Source organism: Vollenhovia emeryi, unplaced genomic scaffold, assembly GCF_000949405.1.
Source record: "Vollenhovia emeryi isolate VEMERY1.0 unplaced genomic scaffold, V.emery_V1.0 DF939127.1, whole genome shotgun sequence".
NCBI lineage: Eukaryota > Metazoa > Arthropoda > Insecta > Hymenoptera > Formicidae > Vollenhovia > Vollenhovia emeryi.
In genome coordinates this window covers 931204-954972 of record NW_011967239.1, presented here as the reverse complement: position 1 = coordinate 954972, position 23769 = coordinate 931204, and the positions used below count along the sequence as shown (strand labels likewise).

The window sequence follows — 23769 nt, the reverse complement described above, 5'->3', positions numbered from 1 at the left end:
CGCTACTGCATCCTCGTACGCGCTACAATCGGAGCGAGGAAGATTGTTAGATCACCGCCAGGGGAGAGAGAGAAGGGGGAAGCGAGATCGCGGATTCTGGAAATGAAGCGCTCGCACGCAACATCTTCGTTAGCCGCGCGTATCATCGCGAAATAGAATCAATGGCGATTAATGTTTCTCCGCGCTTGAATCCGTAATCACGGGGCGCGTTTGACGAATCATCGTCGCACACTTACGTCCAGGTCGAAACGAAACGGATCGATCGTCGTGATCAATTATTCGTACCGATAACGGCTAATCACCCGGCGCTGATTTCTTTTCAATAATTGAGCGATTCGATAATTGAATTCGATTCTTTTTCCGCGATCGCAAGCTCTCGCGAGAGTCGAGTCACGGCGCGTAAATAAGTCAGTTTCGCGCGGCGAAAATAGCGCGGCGAGCTTGATTGATCTTTCCGCGAGACGCAGATTCTGTGCACGCCGATCGACTCACCCCGTAGTCTTAATACGTATGCGCTATATTCTTCGATCGCTCTATCGCCAAGTCGAATCCGTTGAGGGAAGCCGATATCGGTAAGATTTTCGAGATTCAATTTCGAGAATGCCCGAGCTTATAGTTGGAAACAACGATGAGTTTTCTGCCGGCAGGCGAGCGTCGAAAAGTTCGCAGTTTCTGATGGCGAATCGTCTGGGATTTCCAACTTTTATCGCGCTGTGATTGGTGCTCGCGGATGTTTTTCCACCGGTCGAATCTCCCAATCTTTCTATTCCGCCAAAGCTCCTAGGTGAGGCGACACGGCAACTTTTGACGTATGGCGAGAAAGGGACGGGAGACGAGGAATTACAAAAATCGACCGTGAGACGCCGCCATCCCCTTTTTCGCTGCGAAACGACGAAATGACCGAATTACGCGAGCGTGGCGCGGGGAACAAAAGTGGCATTACACGTGCACGGAAATTCCAGAGAACAAATTGTGATACTTTATCAGCCACGGGGAGGAGGGGGGGGAGGGAGTATTTAAAAGAGAATATTTAAAAGGTTTAACATGTGTGAGAAAAAATACACTCGTTTTCGGTACTTTATGCCCCGAAATATTTCCGTCTAAAGCGCACGTCGGCATTTTGACACGGTTTTTCTTCTCATTGTAATATTTTAACCGTGAAAGCGGAGCCCGCGCGATAAAACAAATTGGAAGTTGCGGTAGTTGTCGCCAATGGTGGAATCTCCATTTCGGCGGTGTCTCGCCTCTCTCGGTTTTAACAGTCGCGGTAGGGCGCACCTGCGGATACAGCGATAAAACGTCTTTTAGCGCTGAATGCCGTGGGGTATGCGACCGACTAAAATCTACATTCGGTGTAAACACCTTAGCGAGGATGCCCATAATTTTCAGCGGCAGCCGAGAGAGCGCGGGGAAAGTTTCCGCGAGGCAGAGCCGAGAGCACATTGTGTGCCGGGCGCTGTAAATCTACATTCAAAAAGGGAATATAGAAACTGCCGGCATAATTGCATTCTGAATTAAAAGATCGCGTCTATATGACTGAGCGTAAATTTCTCACAGGCGATAAATTCATTTAAGGGCGTTTCTTCGCCCCCCCCCCTCCACCCCCTGTGTTTGTCTCTGACAGCTTTGCCCAGACGCTACTTTTTTGCTTTTTCAGCAAACGATACGCCACGGAAACACAACAGTATCTCGCTGGAACAACACTGCAGCCGTCCGAATCTCGGATTAAGAAACGAAATTCGTGTTATTTACGACGGTAAATAATACGTGTACATATTTAATCATTTTTCTTCCGCCGCATTTCTCGAAAGTAATGTTACAATCGAAAAGAATTCGGAAACTGGTACATCCAGTGCCATCTAATTGCAAAAACGCAATGTAAAATTATTTTCCCTACACTTCAAATGCGGGCGAAATCAACCCTTAGAAGCATACATTTTTCTATTGAACTATTTTTACGAAACTTTGTATACAATTTCGCTGATTTCAAAGCTTAAAAGAATACCATCATTCAACTGTAATTCAACTATGCTAAGAAGCATTATTTAGATAATATTAGGACCCATGGAATCTAAATTCCAGTTGAAAATTCCCCTAGAATATAAAAATAGCGCAAAATTTCAGATTCTGATTTATAAAGTGTTATTTTCTAATTGTACACCTGATCCGTAGATACCGAGTTTCGAGTGAAAACAATTCGAATTCGTAATCAGCGACATAAAAAGTACCTGAATACCGTAATCAAACGAAAATGCTGAAAAACTCGAAAACCTAAAAAATTCACGTACTTTGTATCCGCCGTTTTGGGTCGGCCATTTTGAATTTAGAAAATCTGACATCAGACTCAAGAGATAGTCTTAAAAAACTTGGTCATTGATGAATTTTCCCGAAAAAATTGCTGTTTTTTCACATATAAAACTTACAATAAATATTGAAGACTACTCAACTTTCTTTTTATGTTCTTTCGTTGCTAAAATACCCCAAAAATGCAAAAAAACCCGACCTAAATGCGTTAACTAGAAACTAAATGGCCAAAAGGTAAAGAAGAACCGTCGTGGCTTCAAAGGGTTAATTCGACGCGAATGCTCATAACGAGAACACTTTTTCCATGCGTGATTACGCAACTCCCGCAAAATGAATCCCGACGCTTCTCGCTCGATCTTATCACAATCGTATCCACGCGGAAACAAAAACCTCGGCGCGCAATATCCCGCGGTGTCCTTCGTCGTTTTTCACATTTCCCTCTAATGTGAAATATGTGACGTACGGTCGATCTGTCGTTGAAAGTAAAATCGCGGGCGGTCGGGGGGCGTGGAAGCGCGGCAGGAGACGAGAAAAAGGAGGGCGATACACACGGACGATATCATATCGGTCAAGTAGGAATCTCCGAGCCACCGTACGCGTCGTCGTGGTGTCTACCGTCGTGGATACGGAATGAATCAAACGGCTTTGACGCCCTTCGGGATCATGAATAATGCAGCGACGTGATCCAATTTATAACTCACGGAAGCGTAATATGTGTTATGTGGGGCGCGCCGCCGAGAGGTGGTGATATGTAGCATGGCGAAGAAGCTACGCGGATATTTCACTATACCGCGGCCATGACTATTCATTTTGCAGATAGTTAATCGAACGGGTGTCGGGGCCCGCACGCGACACACGTATACAGGGCGGGCACGCACACGCGCGTACGCGTTCGCACACCGGCCTCCCCCCCCCCCTCCGCCGGTTTTTATTAATGGATTTTCACTCTTTGATAATATCGAGCCGTGCGCTATTACGTCGCGTATTACCTCGCGCGCGATATTACGTCGCGGCACATCCTAGGCTGTAAAAACGATTAGGTTGTAAAAAAGTTATTAATCGCGCTAACGATACCAGACCCACTTAATGACCGTATCGCTCGTTTTTACGCCACGCAATTACGCGGACGTCGTAATTATTGGGTTAATATAATTGCCGGGCGGGGGTCCATCGCGCCGCATCCGGGATCGCGAGTCGCGGGGCGACTGATTAATCGATCCCGCCAAGAAATCTCCATCTTCCCGCGGAGAGCTCAACATTTTTTCGCGTCTCATTGTCGCGGTGGATAAACGCTCTTTCGCCCGGGCGCGCGCGCACACACACACACATTCGCGCGGTTTGTGCCGGCAGCTTTTATCACAATATGGAACTCGACATCCATTTTGCTCATAAACGCTATCGTCGCCCGGCGCCGCGCGCGCTTGTCGCGACTAATTAATGCCATAATATTCAATGACCATCCAGCGAGAATATAAGGCGTATCCGCGATCGGTCGGCGCAGTCGCGCTTTAATCGACCTCGTTATTCGGATTATCCCTCATTTAATCTCGCGCGTCTTCTCCACGGGTTTTTATGGAAAAAAAAGAAAATTCTGAAAGGGAGAAAAATAACCGAGTTATTTCGGAACGACGCCGAGATTCTCGTCCGAGAAAAGGGGCGGAGGGGCGGAGGGGGGGGGGAGGGGAGGAAAGGATCCTTCTACCCGACTATCAATTTTACGGGCGGATGATTGCCCCCGCGTGTGTTCCCGCGCCGCGAAAATCACGATTTAATTAACCCACTGACGCTCCGATAACCCACCCCGTTCGGCGTGCAATACGGCGAAAATTAATATTGTCGCCGAAGCTGCTCGATGTGCATTATACGGGCCGCGCAAATACCTGCGTGCATCGCAGGAGAACATAATGAGGCGGATAGTTTATGGCTGGGGACCATCGGTGACGCTCATCCGGCCATGCATTTTGATGTTGTATATTGTTCGACGGTATATATGATAAGGCGGGATATATCGAAGATAGTCCCTCTCTCTCGGTCGGTCTCTCTATCTTTCGATACTCGGTCGATACCGCGTGATATTGAAAGGACAGATTTCTGGACAAATTGCATTACATGCAAAATACATTCCGGCAGACAGTTGCGACAGGCACGTCGTGAAATTAATTCACGAGGAGCTGTTTTTTTTTTTACACCCTTCTGCCGCGTGGAAGGCGATGAGGACGGTTAATCGCGGAATTGGTTACCCACCGCGACGGAAGCAGGCAGAAAGAACATACCGCGCGACTAAATGTACGCGAACTTATCAGCCGCTAGCAGGTGCTATCGCGGCGCAATATTAATGAGTCTGGTTCTATGCGTTCTATCGCGTGCGCGCCCGCCCGAGTACATCGATAGTTCGCTCTCCGTACATCTCGCGTTTCTACTATTCGCAGTTGATGCATACATAAATAAACTGCCAAAGCGCGAAAACCGACTTTTACATATCAAACGGGGACGTAACATGCGCGCACGTGCTCTTTTTTCCCCCCCTGATTTCTCATTACGTAACTTTCAGAATCGCGGCATACGGAAAATAGGGGAATCGCGTAAACCAGGATTTTTTTTTAATGGCATTTGTATCGCGCCGCGAGAGGGAGGATCCGAGAGCGCGGTGCAGTAACGGGCGTAATCCCGTGCATAGTTAGCCATGGCGAATGGAATTACCAACAGGACTTAGGGATCCCCCACATCCCTCCCCCTCGTGGCGCGACTGCAATTGCACTAGATAGGGGACAAAGTTAAATAAGCTATCCAACGGTGCGACGCGTTAATGAAGTCCCCAAGGGGTAGTTAGTTGCCTTACATAGAAAATGTCATGTATCGTTAAAATCGAGTTGATTAATAAATCGAAGTGTCCGCAAATACGCGGGCGCTTGCGAAATACGGGCGCCATCGTCGCCACCCGTGGGCACTTCAATATTTAGCGGCTCAAGGTGTCGAGCTAGACGGAGGGGACATGGGGGAGAAGTGCGCAGTGGCACCGCTAATACCGCCAATGCAAACTTCTCAACGTAAATGAAATTACCCAAACAAGACATCACTCTGTCGCGCTGCGCTCCTCTTTATGAAGCCAACGCGCGCGCGCGCGCACAGTCCTGCGAATCAAAGTTGCAAGCACTCGGCTAATGTCGCGCGATGTCAATGTTCTTCTGTCGCATGCGGCAGCGTGCGTAAATTCGTCAAAAGTTACCTTATCCGCCGTTCGACGTCGGTCTCGGCTGCGAGCCGCGGTTCCTCTTTGTTACAAACACGCGGATCACACCACGCGTACTCCTCTCTTTTTCCGCCTCTCTCTCTCCCTCTCTCTGTCTTTCGCTCGCACCAGCGGTCTTCATCCCGCGGGATATCCCAACAGGAAAGTTCCTCCGGGTCGCTCATTTTCCTGGGGGCCGTGCCGTAATAGATACGAAAAGCCAAACTCACAAACGGCGAAAATAAAGTTGCCGGACTCGTGACAATCCCGACGGACCGCCTCCGCCGGCGATAAATTCGAAGCTGCGAATATTAGCCTGTGGGTGCCGCCTGGACATTCATACAACCCGCCGGGACGACCGTATACCGTGTACGTGAATGCGCCTTCGCGTATAGAAAGCGCAAACGCCACGTCGTTATACGTCAAACGGCGCCTAATTTCGTATAAAACGTTGAATAGCCTAGGCACGTGCACCGCGCGTTGCTACATTGTACGTCCGGCGTAAACTCCGCACGATTGTTGCCAACAAAGGCACTTCGTTTCCGCATCGCGATAAGTAATCTAATGCGCGTATCACGCATCGGCCGTCGCGGATTTTATCCCGCACAATTGACAATCTAATTCGAATTTGCGTCATTAACGCGGAAAATTGTAGAAAAGAGTTTTCGATTTAATAAAAGGCTTTCAGCGAAATGGACGGCGGGGACTTTTACTGCGTACCTAAAATTTCACGAAATATACAGCGCGCTCGTATTCGATACGTCGTTCCTGATGGACGATGCATATTCACGTAGGCTTTTACTACATGGGCAAATATTTATTCTCGATCTTCCTTCGTGGCGTTTACCGCAAACACATCGTACACGCCAGGCTGATCTTCGTGCCACAACAATCTATGCTAATTTCATAGCACTTCGTGAATGGTAAGCTGGAGGGTTATTGGCTCGTTATTGGGCCATCCTATTGGTATTGGATTATACACTGCTAGATTATAACGACCCTCCGCCGATATTGCATTTCAAATAGAGAAACATACATTTTGCGCGAGAACGTGCGTGCACGTTGCATTATATTGCGATCGATGTAATATGTAATTTCATTTACATATCGTTTCGGCAGCACCTTCGTGCAAGTGCCTCGTATTTTTTCTCTCTCGATCTACCGATCGTGTATAAATAATGTTTAAGATGGAGAGTCGGTTTTTTATATATTTTTTTTTCCTTAAGTTGTACCTAAACTTTCTCGCGGGACGATCGATAAGTCGAGACAGAAATCGCGATGAATTATAACTGACGAGCTTCGAGTTTGCAGATGTAAATTTAAAGGGACGCAAGGAGAGAAGTAAGTAGGTCTTCAAAGGTGAAGAACCGGGCGAGGCGGCTTACGAATTTTAACGATCGATAAGTACGGGGAAAAATTTTCTCGCAGGGTACCGCGCGACGTTCGTGTACACGACTAATGAAACACCCGTCATTACGGCTGCGGTGCAGCATCCCCGACGCCGGGGCGTCTTCGTTGCGCGCAGTAACTACGGCGCGGACCCGAAAATTACGATCGTGTCTGAAATTAAGTCGAGCCCGCGCCGATTCGGTCGCGTCGCCGAGCTGCGTCCTCGTACAAGCGGCAAGATTGTTTTCCAGGTTGTAACGATCCTCGGAGAGTAATTGCCAGGTTGTTTTAGTTGACTCAGCACCGGAGGAGGAATGGAAAGCGGAAAAAGACAGGGTACCTTGGGTACGAGGTACGGGGGGAGCGGAATGCGAGATGGTAGACAAGCGAATTGCGACAGCCGCTATTCGTGTAAGCGAAGAAAACGGAGCAACGCTCGTAATAGGATATATAACGCAAGATGGGCTTTTAAATATTTCACAGTCAAAACCAACTCGGAATTGTACTGTTTGCGGTCTACCGGTATCGATTTCGTTGGTTGTTTTCAATTGAATTCTTAACGCACGCATTGTTCCTTCAAGATAAATTCATTACGCGTTACGCGTAATCGAAATAAATTATTTATTATTAAATGCTGACGATCTCCATAATACCAATTACAATACTGACCGTTGTGATTATGATAATTTCAATGACTAATAAACGATAATTTTAAATTATTAATAATTCATTATTTAATTCATTAATTATGCGAATAACAATTAATTGTTATTAATCTAAAATCAACGTTTAATTACTGGAAATTATGAAAGATGTAACGCGGCAAGTAAGAATTAAGCGTCAATCAGCCGGTTACTTACTAGTCGGCTTTTTAAAACTTTCAACGCGCGTATTATGGAGATCGTCGGCATTTAACAATAAAGAATTTATTTCGATTCCGCGTAAGCGTCGGTCTACAACCTTGCTTTAAGTAAGTTGTACGCCTTAGGCCCAATTTCACAGTAGTTAGTTAGCTTGTACTGATACAAAATTCGGTAAGCTATTTACAAGATTATATATAGGTATGTATATATTTTTTAAGCTTATTTGCGAAAATGCAACTTGTCAAAATCTAACCTTGCAAATAGCTTACCGAATTTCGTTTCACTGGTTGATCATCACTACTTAACAACTAGTTAAGCTAACTAGCCACTGTAAAACTGGGCCTTAAGCCGTAAGAAATTAACCAATCACAGGCATTTTTATTCCCCTCGCTCTCACTTGTGATTGGTTAATTTCTTACGGCTCAAGGCTTACAGCTTACTTAAAGCAAGGTTGTAGACCGGCACTAATGTATAATGAATTCAAGGAACAACGCGTGCGTTAAGAATTGAATTGAAAACAATGTTTCAAGTGACAGAAGGATAAAACTCGGATAGATTTATCGGCACGCGGTGGTGGTCTCGAATGCAATCGGCTAATCGTCACCAGATAATTTTCACACCCATTGTATTCCGCTCGCGGGGATACGACGCGCTTCGGTAACACCGGGGAATCGTCACACACTGCGCACGCACGGCGAAATAAAACTACCGACCATTCTGCTTACCGCGGCTTTTTACGATTCCATTTCTACTATATTCTAACAGAATGCCTTATTTACGATCACGCATTACACGTTACGCCGCAGACCCGCGTCGGGCTGACAGCATACACCGCGCGTAACTTTAGGGATTTGCATGAAAAACGATGTTGTCATATATTAAATCCCTTTACGTTAGCGACGTGCGTGCTCAGTACGGACGATTTAAAGAAATTCTATTCCTTTCGACTTTCGCAAAGTTCTCCGCGAGACGTGCAGACGCGAACTTGTTTTCCTTCGTCGTTAGCAATATCACGGGCGACGCTGAGGGCGTGCAACGCGATCTCTTTCTCTCTGTCTCTCTCTCCCTGTCACACGTACACTCACACATACACATACACCCTTTTCGACTCTATGCAAATAAATTCACAGGGAGCGACTCGCGGGATGTCGGCATCGCCAGCGCGGAATAAAATAACTTCCCCAGATAATACGCGACATTTTATTCTCTCGGTACTTTCGCGGCGCGCAGATAAGGCGAGTCATAAATTTTTCAATACCCCCCGATTTGAAAATAAATCGCATACCGCGGCGTATGCAGAAACGCCGGGTAACTACCGGCTCCCCGTCCTCCACGGCGACGATCCTGTTACTTCTGTTACCGTGATAGATCTTTCGTAACAGGACTTTACGCATCGTCTCGTGAAAATCGTAATTCTTTCATCCGTAATAGTCCGCAGATAGCGGTCGTGTAATCTGAAGCATCCATTCTGAGCTCTCGGAAATAAGAAGAAAGACCTGTTCGACCGTATTTAGGGGGAGCGGGGGAAGACGTTTCACCGATCGATATTGCGGGCAATCGTCAAGAAAAATTACGGGTAAGGTCTAATGAACGATGACCCTCCGTCTGGGAGAGCAATCACGAAGGCGAGGACATTTGTCGAGTCTCAATATAATCGTGCCAATTGTTTTTCCACAATTGCAAAGTGCAGCTCCCGTAATTGCGTCTGAATGCATTAACGAGGCTAGAGAATGATCCTTACGCAATTCTACGATTTGTGCGAGATAACGCGCGCGGGTTGGACGTATCCCATGCGTGCCGTATATGTACGACAATGCGATATTGCAGTAAACTTCATTAAAATCACAGAGTGAGTCAATCAAGCATATTTGAACAATTTCTAGGGGCGTTACGTACAGGCAAATCTATCTGTAGTATCGCAGACCGCAGAACACAAAGCCAAATCCACTCGACCATGCGGTTTACTATCATTGGACATATTACATTTTCCATAGATGACCTACGATAGCGCTTCTTGCTCTCCCGCTCGTCATCGATCGCCGTACACTCCCGGTGTCAGCAAAATTAAAGATAAAATAAAAAAAACTTCGCTCTTCGCCGCCACCGACGCCGCTATCGGATATCGATTTAATGCAAAGTTACGAAATACTGTTGACGGCTACCGAAAAAGAGGGACAAAAGCGACTGCGTGGTTTATGTAACGGTAACCTCTTGGGCACTTGACTGCCGTGGCGGTAGATTTCGCCGATAACGCCGCAACGTTTACCCTTTTGGATACACATAACAAATAAATCAAACGATTGGTCCATTTGATTTTCAGTTAAATACAACACTCGCGCGCTTTGCCGTTTATCAAAATTCTTCAGAGAAGACATCTGCCACTGTTTTATCTCCAATAAGACTCAAGTGCACAATTCTCAGGCCTAGTTTCACCAACGTCGCTTAATTTCTTCGTCTCTTTCTGTTACTTTAAAAAGAGACGAACGTGAATGAAACTAATATTAAAGTTAAGCGACGTTTGGTGAAAACGGACAATAAGTGTACGAGAGATGTACGAATCCACTGATTCGCCGAATTAAAACTACGACGAGTCATTCCCCGATCTTCGTAGTCTACATACTTTTAACGTCTGCCGGAAAAATTTTATAATTACGACTCGCTACCTTCGGACTTTCATTAATCGACTCCTTATTACATGTGCTTGATTGTTCGAAACGATTTATTAAACACGCGCCAGTTAAGGTCGAGCAAATGTATTTATGAAAATTACGATACGTCAAAGAAAGATTTTGTACGCCAACAGCCAAGTGTGTGTTGCACGTGTGTCGCTGTTATTGAGTGAAAAGAGGAGCGCGCGCGAGATGGACGACGCACGAAAGTTGCCGAACGATCGGCCAGATATCGATGGCCCGGCTTAACGAATCACGGGGACCGTAACTCCACCTCACCCCCCACGGGAACTTTAACTCGCCATGACAAACACTTAGTTTGGCTTTAACTGTTAATTGATCAGAAAATCCAATTCCTGATCTTGACATATTATGCGCCGGCCGTATCGCGACGATTTAATGTTCCTCTATGAGAGATCGGCGTGTAACTTGTACCCCCCCGATAAATTACATATCCGACTTTAACCACTTTAGTCGCAACTAATGCGAGTAAATCGACACGCCGCCCCGTTATAGATACAGCTCCGAACTTCATTGGGCGGAAGCGGGGGAGGGGGAAGGAACGTAAGTTAATCGTGACAACAAATTCCGCTTTCGGCTTCCGCGACGCTATTTCAGCAGTTGCTCCTAAATATTTTTTTGTCGCTCCGAAAATCGATTTCTTGTCCAAAGTTATCCAAAGTTATACGAGTCCCGGCCATCAATAACATTTCGACGGTTTCACTAACAAAGAGCAGTAACAAGCGCGCGATAAATTCGCCCTGTACACTTCGCACGCGATACATGGGGCTTTACGGCTTCACGAATTATTACTCATACTCGCGCGCTTCCGCACCGGGGCACGTCCAATTTTTGGATCCCCCGCCCATTTTTCGACGCCCACCCTCCCCCCTCGTTGCCGTCATCGTGTCCGTCTCGCCACGCGACATCAATTACTCTCGTAAAAAAATAGGGAGGGGAAAAAGCAGAGAGAAAGAAGTGAAGCGATCCTTCGGGCGAGTTCGCCTTTCTTCCACGCTTTCCCGCAACGTATCTTGCGGCGAGCGTTTCAGGGGCGTTTTCTCGCCATGCGCGAAATTAAGGCGGCGGACGAGCTTCAGAAAGCTCAGCAACAATTTATTGGCGCCCCCCCCCCCCCGAAACTATTCACTTCACGGGGCGCAACCTTCCGCTTTTCCGCGAAGCTCGCTCGCAATTATTCATAATTTATATTCAGGAATATCACGCGCACACGATATTCGTGCCCATGCATCTTTCTTATTGGTCCTGCACGCGGGCCTTCCCTCCTCCGCTGGGTCCGCTGGGCGCGCGAGTGAAGGAAAATAAGATAAATTGCTGACAAACTACTCGGAGGAATCACCACTGGCGTCATGGCACCCCCGGGTGACGTTGACGCTCGCTAACGTGTCGCGCAACTAATTACGAGTAATTAACCATTGGCATCGATTCCATTTTCATTCGTTCCCCGCACCGGTCACCGCGAGGGATGTTTTGCCAAAATGTTGCCACAGAATTAAACCGTCTCTCCGCAGTGATTTTACGCGTTTTTACGGGAATTGATCATTTGTTCAATACAATGAATATTACTGCGAATTACGATACCACTGAGGCGTTACGGGAAAACGGATTTGATAATATATGCCATTCTCACCGCCGCCTACGGTTTCTTCTCCGGTTTCTCGCGACACGCGAATTCGATGAAAAAAAAAACTCGCAATAAAACGGGATTTCCATTAATCTGAGTGCAAGCAGTTGAATCTTTCGATTCGCCGTGTTGCACGGAGCGTTTTTCTTCCGCGCCCGCAGCGTAGTAATTTTCTTCTACCTTCAGCTGATAAAACCCCGTCGTTTTAGCAACGCTAAAGCACAAGGGGGATGTTCCTGCGTTTCCTGATTCGCCGATCCGTCTCTCGATCGCGAGGGCACTTTTAATATTCTTAGGCGATAAAGCCTGGATCTCATCCAGTGGGGAAACGCCTCCTACGACGGCAACCTCCTGTGTGTGTCTGGAACGCTCTGTATATCCACGGAGAACAGGCAATTTCCTGAAGCCCCCGATCGTATCGATTACGCGTCGTCAAAGACGAATGCCGAAATTAAAAGACGAAATCGCGACTTCGACGTGCACTATTTCACAAAGCGCAGCGGAGAGACAGAGAGAGAGAGAGAGAGGAGAGAGCGGAAGAAGGAGGAAAGTCGCTTCGCTCGACTATCATTTTTAATATCTTCTAATATCTCTAAAAACCGTTCTTACTTGTAATACTTGTAAATGACAAAAAAAAGAACGTTTGATAAGAGATGGAGTCCCAGGAAAGAGTCAAGTATCAAGTGTCAAAGTGATGTTTCGCTTGCCGTTGTAAATTGCTGACGCATCGTATTCGAAGAAGCATATTCCGTATACAAGCTACCCCAACTTTATCCTGATACGATACGAAATAAGATGAGTGCAAAACTGCTGCGCGAGTTAATAAAGCTAATACACGACACGATTATACTTTTACATCGTAGCGATATATTTGTCCCGACTGTCACGCGTCTTGTTCTTTATTCGAGTACTCCTCGGTCGGATAATATATCCGCCCGCAACGACAGGATATCTGATTTTGGCAGAGAGCGCGTAGCCGCTTGGCGTCCCGCCATCGGCCTATCAACGTAATTATTTTTACTTACTCCGCTACTCGAGTATTCGTAACGATCGCTACGTGCATTTCGATATCTCCTTTCGCCGAATTCGATGCTTTGAAAACGACCTCTCTCTCTCTTTCTCGCTTTCTTCCGCACCTTCGCGCGTTCCAGCCACGTTGGCACACGCCTCTCAATCTTTGATCGCGAGACCCGCGGCATTTTATTTGTCCTACTCGTACAAGACGAGATATCGTCTCGCGATACCGCGTTTGTTTTCTTATCAAGGAGATCCCTCAGCTGGGTACCGAGCGCTTGCGTCTCGTATAAACTGCGCTCTCTTTCTTCTTCTTCCTCGTGTACTAGGCTCGAAGCCTGTTTTATCCAGTTCTCGTTCTGGTACTTGGAGCATTTGGTTTTACTTCATCTTCGGTAGGCTGCTAACCTTGCCGCAGGATACCCCAAAAGGGGCACGTGTGGCAAGATACTCTCGGTGGTTGCCACTTCCCTTCGGGAGGTACCGAAAAAAAAAACTAGTTCGTTCGTTTACTAAGCAGCGCATATTTCTCTGCGCCACACTTGCCACACGCTCTTTCTTCTCTCGATACATAATAACGATCTAACAACTCTCCGTGCTCATTGGCGGTAGTCGCGGCGACGGCAGCTGCAACGGCCAAGTTACAATGCGATACGTTCGAACTGGAGAAATCAATGCACATCTGGAGATCGGACGGCTGGCAATGCTGGGAACCTGGCTGTATGCCGGCATATACGAGGACGAATCTCTGTATCCAATCATGATTGTCGATACAGACGATATCCAGGCCCCTGTTATAGTCGTAGCTCGTCGAACTGGGTCATCGGTTATCTCTGCACGAGTACATTAACTATTGGTCCCTCCGATGCGCTATCGCGCCGGGTCTCATCGAAGATCATGTGAATATCGACCGTATGTTACCAGCGATCGCGCGAGAATTGTCATCGAGGCACGTTATCAAACGTTAACAACGGCTAAAAAAAGGATGCTGGGCTGTATTCATTCATTTCCTCAATGGAATTATTTTGGTGAACGTTTACTAGAGCGTCGATAAGTTTATCAAATTTCGATGTAAAAATAAACGTCATTCATATTCCGAACGTGCACACACACACACACTATAATAATAAACCGAAATTGTCTCTCTCCCGTCCAATTTTACGTGTCCAATCTATCACTAGGATTCGCCGTCGGCGTAGTAGATGAACGCTTCGTTATACTCTAAGGGGCCACGATTAGCATCGGATCATACTGTTGATTGTACACGACGGTTGTTAATATCTTCCAAATTTGTGATACGACACTTCGTGGTCAATATATTAAGCTGATTGCACGCCAACGGCCGTAAATACGCTCGCGGCGGTATTCGTGTCTGAGCGTTTGCATCTGTTTCAGAAACGGGCGCTATTTGTTCGTGCACCGACGTGTATGATGGTGCACGGTGTGCAATGGACATGCAGGCGCACGATCCCGATAGAAACCATCTCGCGCGCGCGGGTAGGCCCGCTTCCTACCACGGACGCTTTGGTGCAGCTGCAGCTGCAGCAGCAGCAGCGCGGCTTGATGCCGCAGTGCTTACAGCCAGTTAAATCTGTACGACGGCCGGCGTTCGCTCTAATGCCGAATTATGAATGGATCGTGATAAGAGATAAGCCGCGCACTTCCTGACTAATGCGCGCGCGAGAGCCCGCGGGGGCGCGGACGTCCCGTGTAACGTCAATCGCGAATTTTCCTTTGGCAACCGCCCCTCGGCACCGCCGCGCCATTACGTATTCGTCCGTGGTCCGATTTGGTCTTACAGACTTTACGGGACGCTACATGTATCCGTTAAATTACTACGCTTTACCGTCGCGACCCACCGTAAACAACGAGGAGCAAGATGGACGGCGACTATATCCGAAGAACCCGTGGGCGCATGGAGAAAAATGACGTTTTCGCATTTTCTTTTTTCCCCTTTTTTTCGGAGGGGGGCGGGGGAGGCTGTATTAAGATCCCTTCGCAAGTTGGCTTAACTAAGTAACCGTGACGAAGTTATAATTAAGTGGCGCGTATTCATCCGATGAAGAAAGCGTAATTAAAAGTTTCCTCTCGGCGAGCTAACCACGGCGCGTTATGAATGTGTCGTTTACCATGCGCGCTCTATCATCCGCCGCTTATACCACTTTCCATTAATGACCGCTTGGACCCGACATTATTCGTTAACGCAGTTGGAGAGACGGCAGCTGCTTACGCGTCCGGAATCGACTCGTCCTCGCGCAAACTAGGAACGAACAGTCGGCTTAACGACGCTAACAATACCTGTTTTAATTAAAACGCGAATATATATCCACTATGATTATAAAGTTACAAATCAAAATCGCGCGGAAGTTGAATAAATTTCCCCGGAAGATCCGGGGCGGATTATCGGACCGCCCTTTCGTATTGCGACGCGCGATAACCGTATAAATTTACCGCAAATTTATGACTGCGGCGTCTGCCTGAATTCGAGGCACGTGCCGTAATGAGAGACGGCGTGACGAGTGAATTTTTATCATGCATCCTCCGGTACGTGCACACTCCAAAGTATGCACAATCAATGCGGTAGGAGACGCGCGTCCGCGGAACATTCTTAATTGCGCCATGTAGCAATCGTGCACCGGAAAAGAGTGTACACGTTCGCGAGCGCAAGCTGTTTCCTCGAATTAAATGCCGTGGACGCGGAGATACGCATCGTGATTCGGAAAGTGAACGCTACAAGTGAGAAAAGCGCGGAAACGAGAGGAAAAGCAGGTGGGAGCGGAAAAAGGAGCCCGAAGGATGAAGAGGAGAGAGACGAGCAGGAGCGCCGGCGGAAAGAGAGAGAGGAGCGCGCTCAGTTCTTCGTACTTCTGAAATTTCAGAAGAGAGAGAGACGGGGTTCTGGTTCGTTCCCAGGAATGTTACGCAATTGAATCGCCCGGAAAGGAGGAACTAAGTAAATTTCCCGCCATTTTCAGGACTCTCGGCCATTTATGCCGAGTAAATTTTTCATTTGTTTCTTTTTCATCTCGGAGCCGCGGCATCGTCTGGCTGGAACTCCGCGGGGATCGTAATGGAATACGAGAGATGCGCTCGCCGGCGGTTATCGAAACGCACGTCCAAGTATTTAATCTTCGAAAAAAAAATACCTCCGCCAAGTTCGTGCACCCTCATCATTGTGGGAGGAAAGCGAAAAATACGGAAAGTCTTGGAAAAATAAGCAAGTCAATGATTCACGCAATTGTCTTTCATAATTAGTCTGGATGGCTAGGATATTAAGTGTCGAATATCCCCCCCCCCCCGGAAAGTCACAATCGTTATCACTTCCTACCGATGGCACGGACAGTAGTCGAAGTTAGACTCGCGTAAAGAAAACAAGCCGTTATTATCTCGACGGATCTCGCACGACTCTCCCGAGCGATGATCGATCCCCTGCGCAAACAATCTCGCGGATCTCAGTATCATATATGCTTAATAATCTTTCTAAAATATCGAATTGCCTACGTCATGAAAAATCGAAAGATGTGTCAAAATTAAGTGCCATTTTGACGGCAATTTGGTTCTCTATTCCCCGATTTTAACGTTCGAGTCACTTGGCGGAAATTCGCGTTTTTAAGCGGTGGATGTTAGACTCGTGTCAACGACGATTTAATTGCGTATCTTATTCCGATTCTTTGCGGCGGGGGGACGCGAACCCGACCGAGGTGAAAATGCAATTCGCATCCCGGAAATTATTGGAGACAGTAGCGCTTGATTAGTGCCACGCGCGTGAACGGCCGCGAGCGGTGGAGCGTAATTGGGACACCGGCGATTTCGGAATTATTTCGCAACGCAGCCACGTATGTGTTCTTCTTCGGCTTCGATGAAGATATTATCTGCTCGGACTCCGCGCATTACGTGCGGCGCATTACCGAAAATACTGCGCGACGCCGGGGAAGCGCGGAATCGCGAACTAACCCAAGTGGATAACTTTTAAGGGGTTCATTATACGGATGCATGCGGATCAATATATTTACGCGGCTCTGTAATCGCGCGGTAGAAAGTAAACCATTGTCAAGCCATCTGCCTCGTAATCGGGATAACGGATTACGCCCGGAGCTACGCTCATTTGCGGGATGAGTAACGTGAATCGGCGCTGCGAGAGCACCTCATCCTTTATCAAACCTGCGCGTTCAATTAGTCGCATCTTACGCCCGGATTTACAGTCGCGACGGGGAGGCGCAGGCTAGATGGAGAACCCTATCTGACGCGAGCGTGTATTATATACAGGCGCCGCGCAACGAGAGGGAGGCCGCGCCACGAATACACATTGGCTATCCCCTTTTCGCAGGTTGGACGAAGGCTGTATTTTTAAACGAGAACGTTCGCCCGCGCGGCAGCCAGTAAATTTATCCCTCGCGTTACTCCTGGGTCCATTTCGTAGTTCGCAGAATGGAGGTCCACCATCAGCACCGGGGCTGGCCTGGTGCGGCTGGCTAGCTGACTGGCTGCCTGGCTGGATGGCTGGCTGGCTGCTGGTGTTAGTGCCGCTAGGTTGGTGTTGGAAGCTCTAGATCTATCGGCCGGTCTACTCTGGGGGATGCTAACCTGTCCAAGGGATGCTGTTCTCCGCTCGACTCTCCTTTAGCTTCCAATGGCGGCCGCGGCCCGTATCCTATATCCCTCTTTTTTTTTATCCTCCTTCGCACAGTTACGTGTATAGTATTATATCTTTCGCTCTCGAGGAAGAGAGCGCGCGTCTAACCGAACTTACACCGATCGATTTCCGGTTAGCGACCCTCGAGAGTATACTCGCTTTCGCCCCACCGTTGTTTCGAGTTGCTTATATCGCGATTCGTCTTTGTTGCGAGCGGCAAGCGGGAAGTTCGTTATTTCACCGTCGCCGTTTTGCATACCGCTGTGCACCGATGTGTTTTAGAGCGGCAGTGCACAGGTCATTGCGCTCCAACTTTCTACAAGTGTTTCTGTTTAGCAACAGAATGCGCTTAATATCGATTTATTTTGTACACGCGACAATACTAATAGAGTGTATTACAATCGCACATCTTTACACATTTTCTCTTTTTATCCCTCCTTCCCTTTCAAGTTTTTCCTTTTTTAAAGAAGGAGCTCAACTTTCTTCACACGGAAATAATTAAGCGCGCGCCAAGAACTGCGCTGGTTACGTTTTCAAACGTTGTCCCTTACAATTCTCAGACGTCCAAGTCGCGGATCGAAGTCGAATCTACGTTCAATAAATAAACGCAACGTTACGTCGCCGAAGTGCGGCAGGTTCTAAAAAAAAAATCACGATTGCAGCAGGTTATAACGGTCTGTTTCTCGAGCGTATTGCGCTTTTAAGGGGCGTCGAGAAAAAGAGAGGGTACGTGTGTACGTGTACGTGTATGTGTTTTTGAGAGAGAGATAGAAGCTCACGGCCCATATCGATACACCAGTAACCCACTTCTAGTTGACAAAGCGGATATAATGCAGCGGCGGGAGGAACGAACGGAGGCTGTATGCACCCATCCCTGGCACGGCCCCATCTATTTTCGCGAAACTGACATTTCTATCGGAACGTAGTTTCTCTTTAAAAACTTTCCACGGGGATACAGGCGGGCGCGTAGTGTTTTACAAGCACTCTCTCTTCCGCACTTGGTTCTGCTCGCCGTTACCCTCGCGCGCGCTTTCGCCTTCTCTTTCCCTCCGTCCAACCCCTGGTCCCACTTCGTCCTCCTTCCCTTCGCCTCTCCATTTCTTGAATCCCCCCCCCCTCCCCCCGGTCTGACTTTTCCTTTTCTTTCGGTGCGGCATAACGATCCTGAGTATCTCTCTATTTATGCTTCGCAATTTATGAGCGCGCACAGCTTATATTCAAACCACTTGCTCCCATGCCCCTCCGCCCGCGCCTTACCCCGCCGCTTATCTTCCCTTACATTTTATATTATGCTTTTGACACACGTAGAAAAGTCGCTACTTTTATCAAGTTCCATCCCGAATTCATTCGAGATTCCTGTGCACTCGGGGGCTACTTCAACCGCGTTTCTATCCGTGCACTATGGAGCTTATTAACTTGTAAAATCGTATAACTTGTAATAAATGTAAAATCACGCCGCTCCGTGCGAAATGTGGGGCTGTGATTTATTTACGATGCAACAAGCCAGCTTTGTCCATTTTTCGCGTTTCTTTGATATAACACATCTCGCGAATTTACACTAATGATCTTTGGTGACAGACGACATCTGCATGGATCTGTCTCCAAGTTCCTCTTTTGATCTGTTTTGAATGTTTAACATTATCAAATATTACGTACGCCCGACAACCCTTATCGGTGCGCAATTCACAAGTCGAAAATATACGCGTAGACAACATCTATACTCTTATTGCGACAAACATTATCACATGCCTCGGCGGTCGAATTGGTGATACGCCCGTCTAGAGTGCAGGGAGGTCCAGGTTCAAACCCTGGCTGAGGTAATATTATTCACAATACATTTTCTGTCTTATTAAAAATGCCAGGTATTATTATCAAAAATAATAATCGTTACTCAAATTATTAACGATTCGATGCCATTCCGTACTTTGCGCAAAATATTTACTTGAAACAAAAGTGCGCTTTAGCTTGACGAGAAGCATTCCCGCTTACGGAAACGGAAAAGTCTCGCTGGATGGGCCGTCATTCGCACCGAGTATTTTCACGTTTTCGTTACATGTCTTCCAGCGCGAGAAGTCTTATTCCGGCAAAGCGCGGCGCGAGACGCGCGCTTTCTTGCGTTTCCTACCCGCCCATTTTTTTCTCCGTCGCCCTTTTTCTCGTTTTCTCCTCGCGCGACATCGAAAGCTGTCGAGGGTGGTGAAAGGCCGCCTGGCAGCGCGACGTCGCCCGGCGAAAGGAATATTTCGAGCTTCCTCTTTTTGCATCCATTTCGACGTCGTCCACAAAAATTGAAATGCAAGGCAATTGGAAGATGGAGAGTACTCTAAGCGGGGATTCCTTTGTCCCATTTGTTCGAGGGGTTTCGAGTTGAAAATGGATTCGTGCTGAAAATTAGGCCGCGAATGGCGAGAAAGTACGCGGTAAATAGTACATGGGGGATAAAATCGCTCGGAGGCGGAGCGCGGACGATCGGGGCGCGCCATTATCTCGTTACGCCAAGTATTCGTCATCGAGCTAATTTTCCGCGCTCTCAATATCAGTGCTGAAAGTTTCCGCGGGCTTTAAGCTGCATATCGTCGTCGTGGAGGCACATTTACCAACGTTTTATCGAGTTTAGCTCGTCCGGAAAACTCGACGTCCCCCTAACTTTTTCCTCGACAAGGTATCCCTTCGTGTCGGCGTTTTTCAAACTTGTCCCACGGTGAACTTCGTGACACGATGAGAACTTCTAATATCACGAAGACCAGATGATCTTAAAACTTTCCAGATGCGTAATTAGGATCCTCGTAGACGATCCTTACGAGTCCTTCTGGGAGTCCCGGAATGCGCTCTTCAGCGCGGTTAACGTAAGAACGATAACGATCCGGGGGATCCAGCGAGACCGTTTCGCTCGGCGACGATTGGCCAATAGTAATCTCCATTTAAATATGATCGCGCGCTACCGCCGGGTTAAAAGTCGGTTGACTTTCCGTTTAATGGCTTTCACATGTTTCATCACGGCTCGCGATTTACGTTACAATTAAGACTAGAAGCGAGTCTCATTACTGTAAAATACGGCGAAACACGTTATATTACCTTATCGTTGCGAACGGCATGACATTCAAGTGCAAAACGCCGGTCTGAATTCTCACGGCACCGTCACGATCGTCGGCGCCTGCCGATGTAAATTCCAACAATAATAGCTCGCAACTAGTCGCGCAGGAAGTACAGAGCCGACGTTTAACATACTATCTTATGCATCCCGCTGCACCGTGTACTGAACTTTGATTCTATTCATTCAAACACTCCGCCAGGAGGAACGGTGACAATCGGTAGAGAGAGAGAAAGAGAGAGAGAGAGAGAGTGAGAGTGAGAGAAAGATGACGACAAAGATGGAAATACATTATTTAAACATATGAACTTCATGTTAGATTCAAATAAAGTAGTAAATTGTCGAGCAATCCGCTCGTAGTTTGTTGTAAAATTGTCATCGGTACACCGGGACAAGCATACACACTGATATGCATCGACAAACAGGGCATTATCAACTTATGTAATTTTGCGCTCGATGTTTAATATCCCGTTGATTAAGTGTCCGGCGATAGCGAATCTATTTTCGCTATGAAAACACCGGTTTGAAATTGCTACAAAAATACCTCGCGTGTTCATCGGAAAGAGCATTTGCAGCATTTAGCGGTATGAAGTAGATAATCGTATCATCCAATCGGCCTGAAGCGACCGCAAGCTACGAGTTGCTGTTGCTGCTAAACCGAGCTACCGAGTTACTCGCTCTCGGCTGGTGGACGGATATATATTTACGCCGTCAGGGATAAATCAATATAACTACGCACCGCGCTATATTTCTGGATGCCGTACGATGTAACGACTCTTTGTCGAACATCCGTATCGGCCCGAAGAAACGGGGCAAAAAGATATTCAATGAACGCCGAATTATACAGGCTATTTGTCTAATACTTTTTGAGATATTCAAGAGAAAATTGATAACTTTTTCAATATTTAGCTTCTGATATCTCGATAACTGTTTGTCGGAGGGAAAAGTAGTACAGGACTTTTTTACTTAATTTAGTCTCAGGAATATGCTGTCCCCGTTCGAACAACTTTTGTTCGAAACGTTTTTCCGTATCCTTAATTTTTTGGAGATATTTGCGTGGATCATTTAAAATGAGACACCCAGTATTTAAAGCATCTTCATGAAGCGATAAATAAATGCATTATGATTGATTACTGAAGTAATCTATGGCTTCTCCTTAACACTAAAACTTCAACGAGGCGGATTCTGCACATTTTCCCCCGTGTTTTATCGTAAATTTAATTTCCGTCGCGCTTACGATCTAAAATAAAGCTATTCGGTATCTCGCAACTCCGGCTCGCTATTGCGATTCTCCTCGCGAATCACCAGGAATCCACATAATATTCGCAATCGCCGGATAGCACACTTATCCCGTAATGGCCGGAGCGCTGCACGAAAAACCGTGACTACGCTCGATTTGTAATCTCACCGCGGACTCGAGTTTCACCGTTTCACGACTTCGAATCACGTTACCGCGTTACCACTTCGCATCAGTTATCGCACCTTACCTCCCTTTTGGGGAAGCAAAGTTGGTCTTCCGTTACAATCGATATCGCGATTATCTCTTCGTCTATAACGATACGCAATAATAATGTGAGAAGAGATTAATTGTTCCCCATGTTGACGGTTTTCCTTCAACGGCGAAGCGTCACGTTATAGCTGCGTAAAAAATAAGCTGTAATATCTGAACGCGACACCACGCTGACCGCAAAATAAAAAACAGTGCGTAAAAAATATAATGACACGAAGATAAATAGAATAATACGAAACGGTTTAGAGCGGGGAAACGTAGTTTCGATACGTGCGCGCAAGTGCGTTTGATATATCTCGTTAAAACGGGTATGACATATTGAAATAGATGGCGCCGCCTTATCGTGATTAATGTCGATGTACTGGACATTATCTCTTTTCGCAGTTTATGCAGCGCGCTTTGCATACAAGCTGGAAATAAACCGACGTAGGGGTAACATTATCGTTATTTATTAGTGTTGCAACTTCCCGGCGCAACGTCGCTAGTTATGACTTTTGTCGCGTACAAAGCGGGACGGGAGGCGCCGCGGAACTAGGTGGCGACCCTTATCCACCCTCGTACGAAGCGGCGATATCGCGTCTCAGAGATTCGCTCGGAAAAACCGTGATTTATAATGTCGCGCCTCGTTCTCATTGTTTCGCAGCTTACCGCATCTTCGGACTTTTCACGGCGATATTGCACGGGGAGTGGTCCGCGGGGATTACGTCGTCCTCTCCACTTGACAATATCGATACCGGAGTAAAGTATGAATATCGGATACCGTGGCGAGCCACGGTATACGTGATGATGTAATTAATGCAGGATACTCGAGGTCGCGATAATGAGATGTCGCGAGAATAGATGACGAAGAAACCGCTCTAAGATCGCGATCTATAAACGTAGAAGATTTTTTAATGAGTCTGAAAGAAATCAGCCATGGATATTCTTGCAAGACTCCTTCGAGAATTCGTAAATCTCGTGCGTATTACTCGTGGATGTTTAACTTAATAAAGTATCATAAATCGTGATAACGCGAGATTGTTAATTTTGTACACGAGAATTGCGCGTTGCACATGAATTCTTTTTAAATAATTAGCAACACTCCGGATAATTAATGAGTAACCCTTTTAAGATTAACATATTTAATGGTTTCTGTCCAATGTATTGCATATAGCGCATAGTGCTTAATGAATCCCTGTTATTTAATAAAAGATTCGCAAGTATGTTTCCGTAGAATTTAGAGACTTCAAGCGATATCGAAAACAGCAACTGCATTTTTTAGTATAAAAAGAATTGCCGACAAAGAAAATCCAAAAACTGACAATCGTGTATCGCGACTTTATACAATTACAAACGAAATTTTCCATCGTTAACTTTTTTCTACTTTGATTTTCCGTAGAAATTCGCGACGTGTCACGTGACGCGAGCGAGTGCAAAACTGCG

General features: G+C 46.8%; 1 protein-coding gene across 6 annotated transcripts in view; it reads right to left on the bottom strand.

Moving 5' to 3' along the window:
- LOC105568772 (tyrosine-protein phosphatase 99A) overlaps positions 1–23769 on the bottom strand; it is a 288137-nt gene that overhangs the window by 121245 nt on the left and 143123 nt on the right. The window lies entirely within an intron of this gene.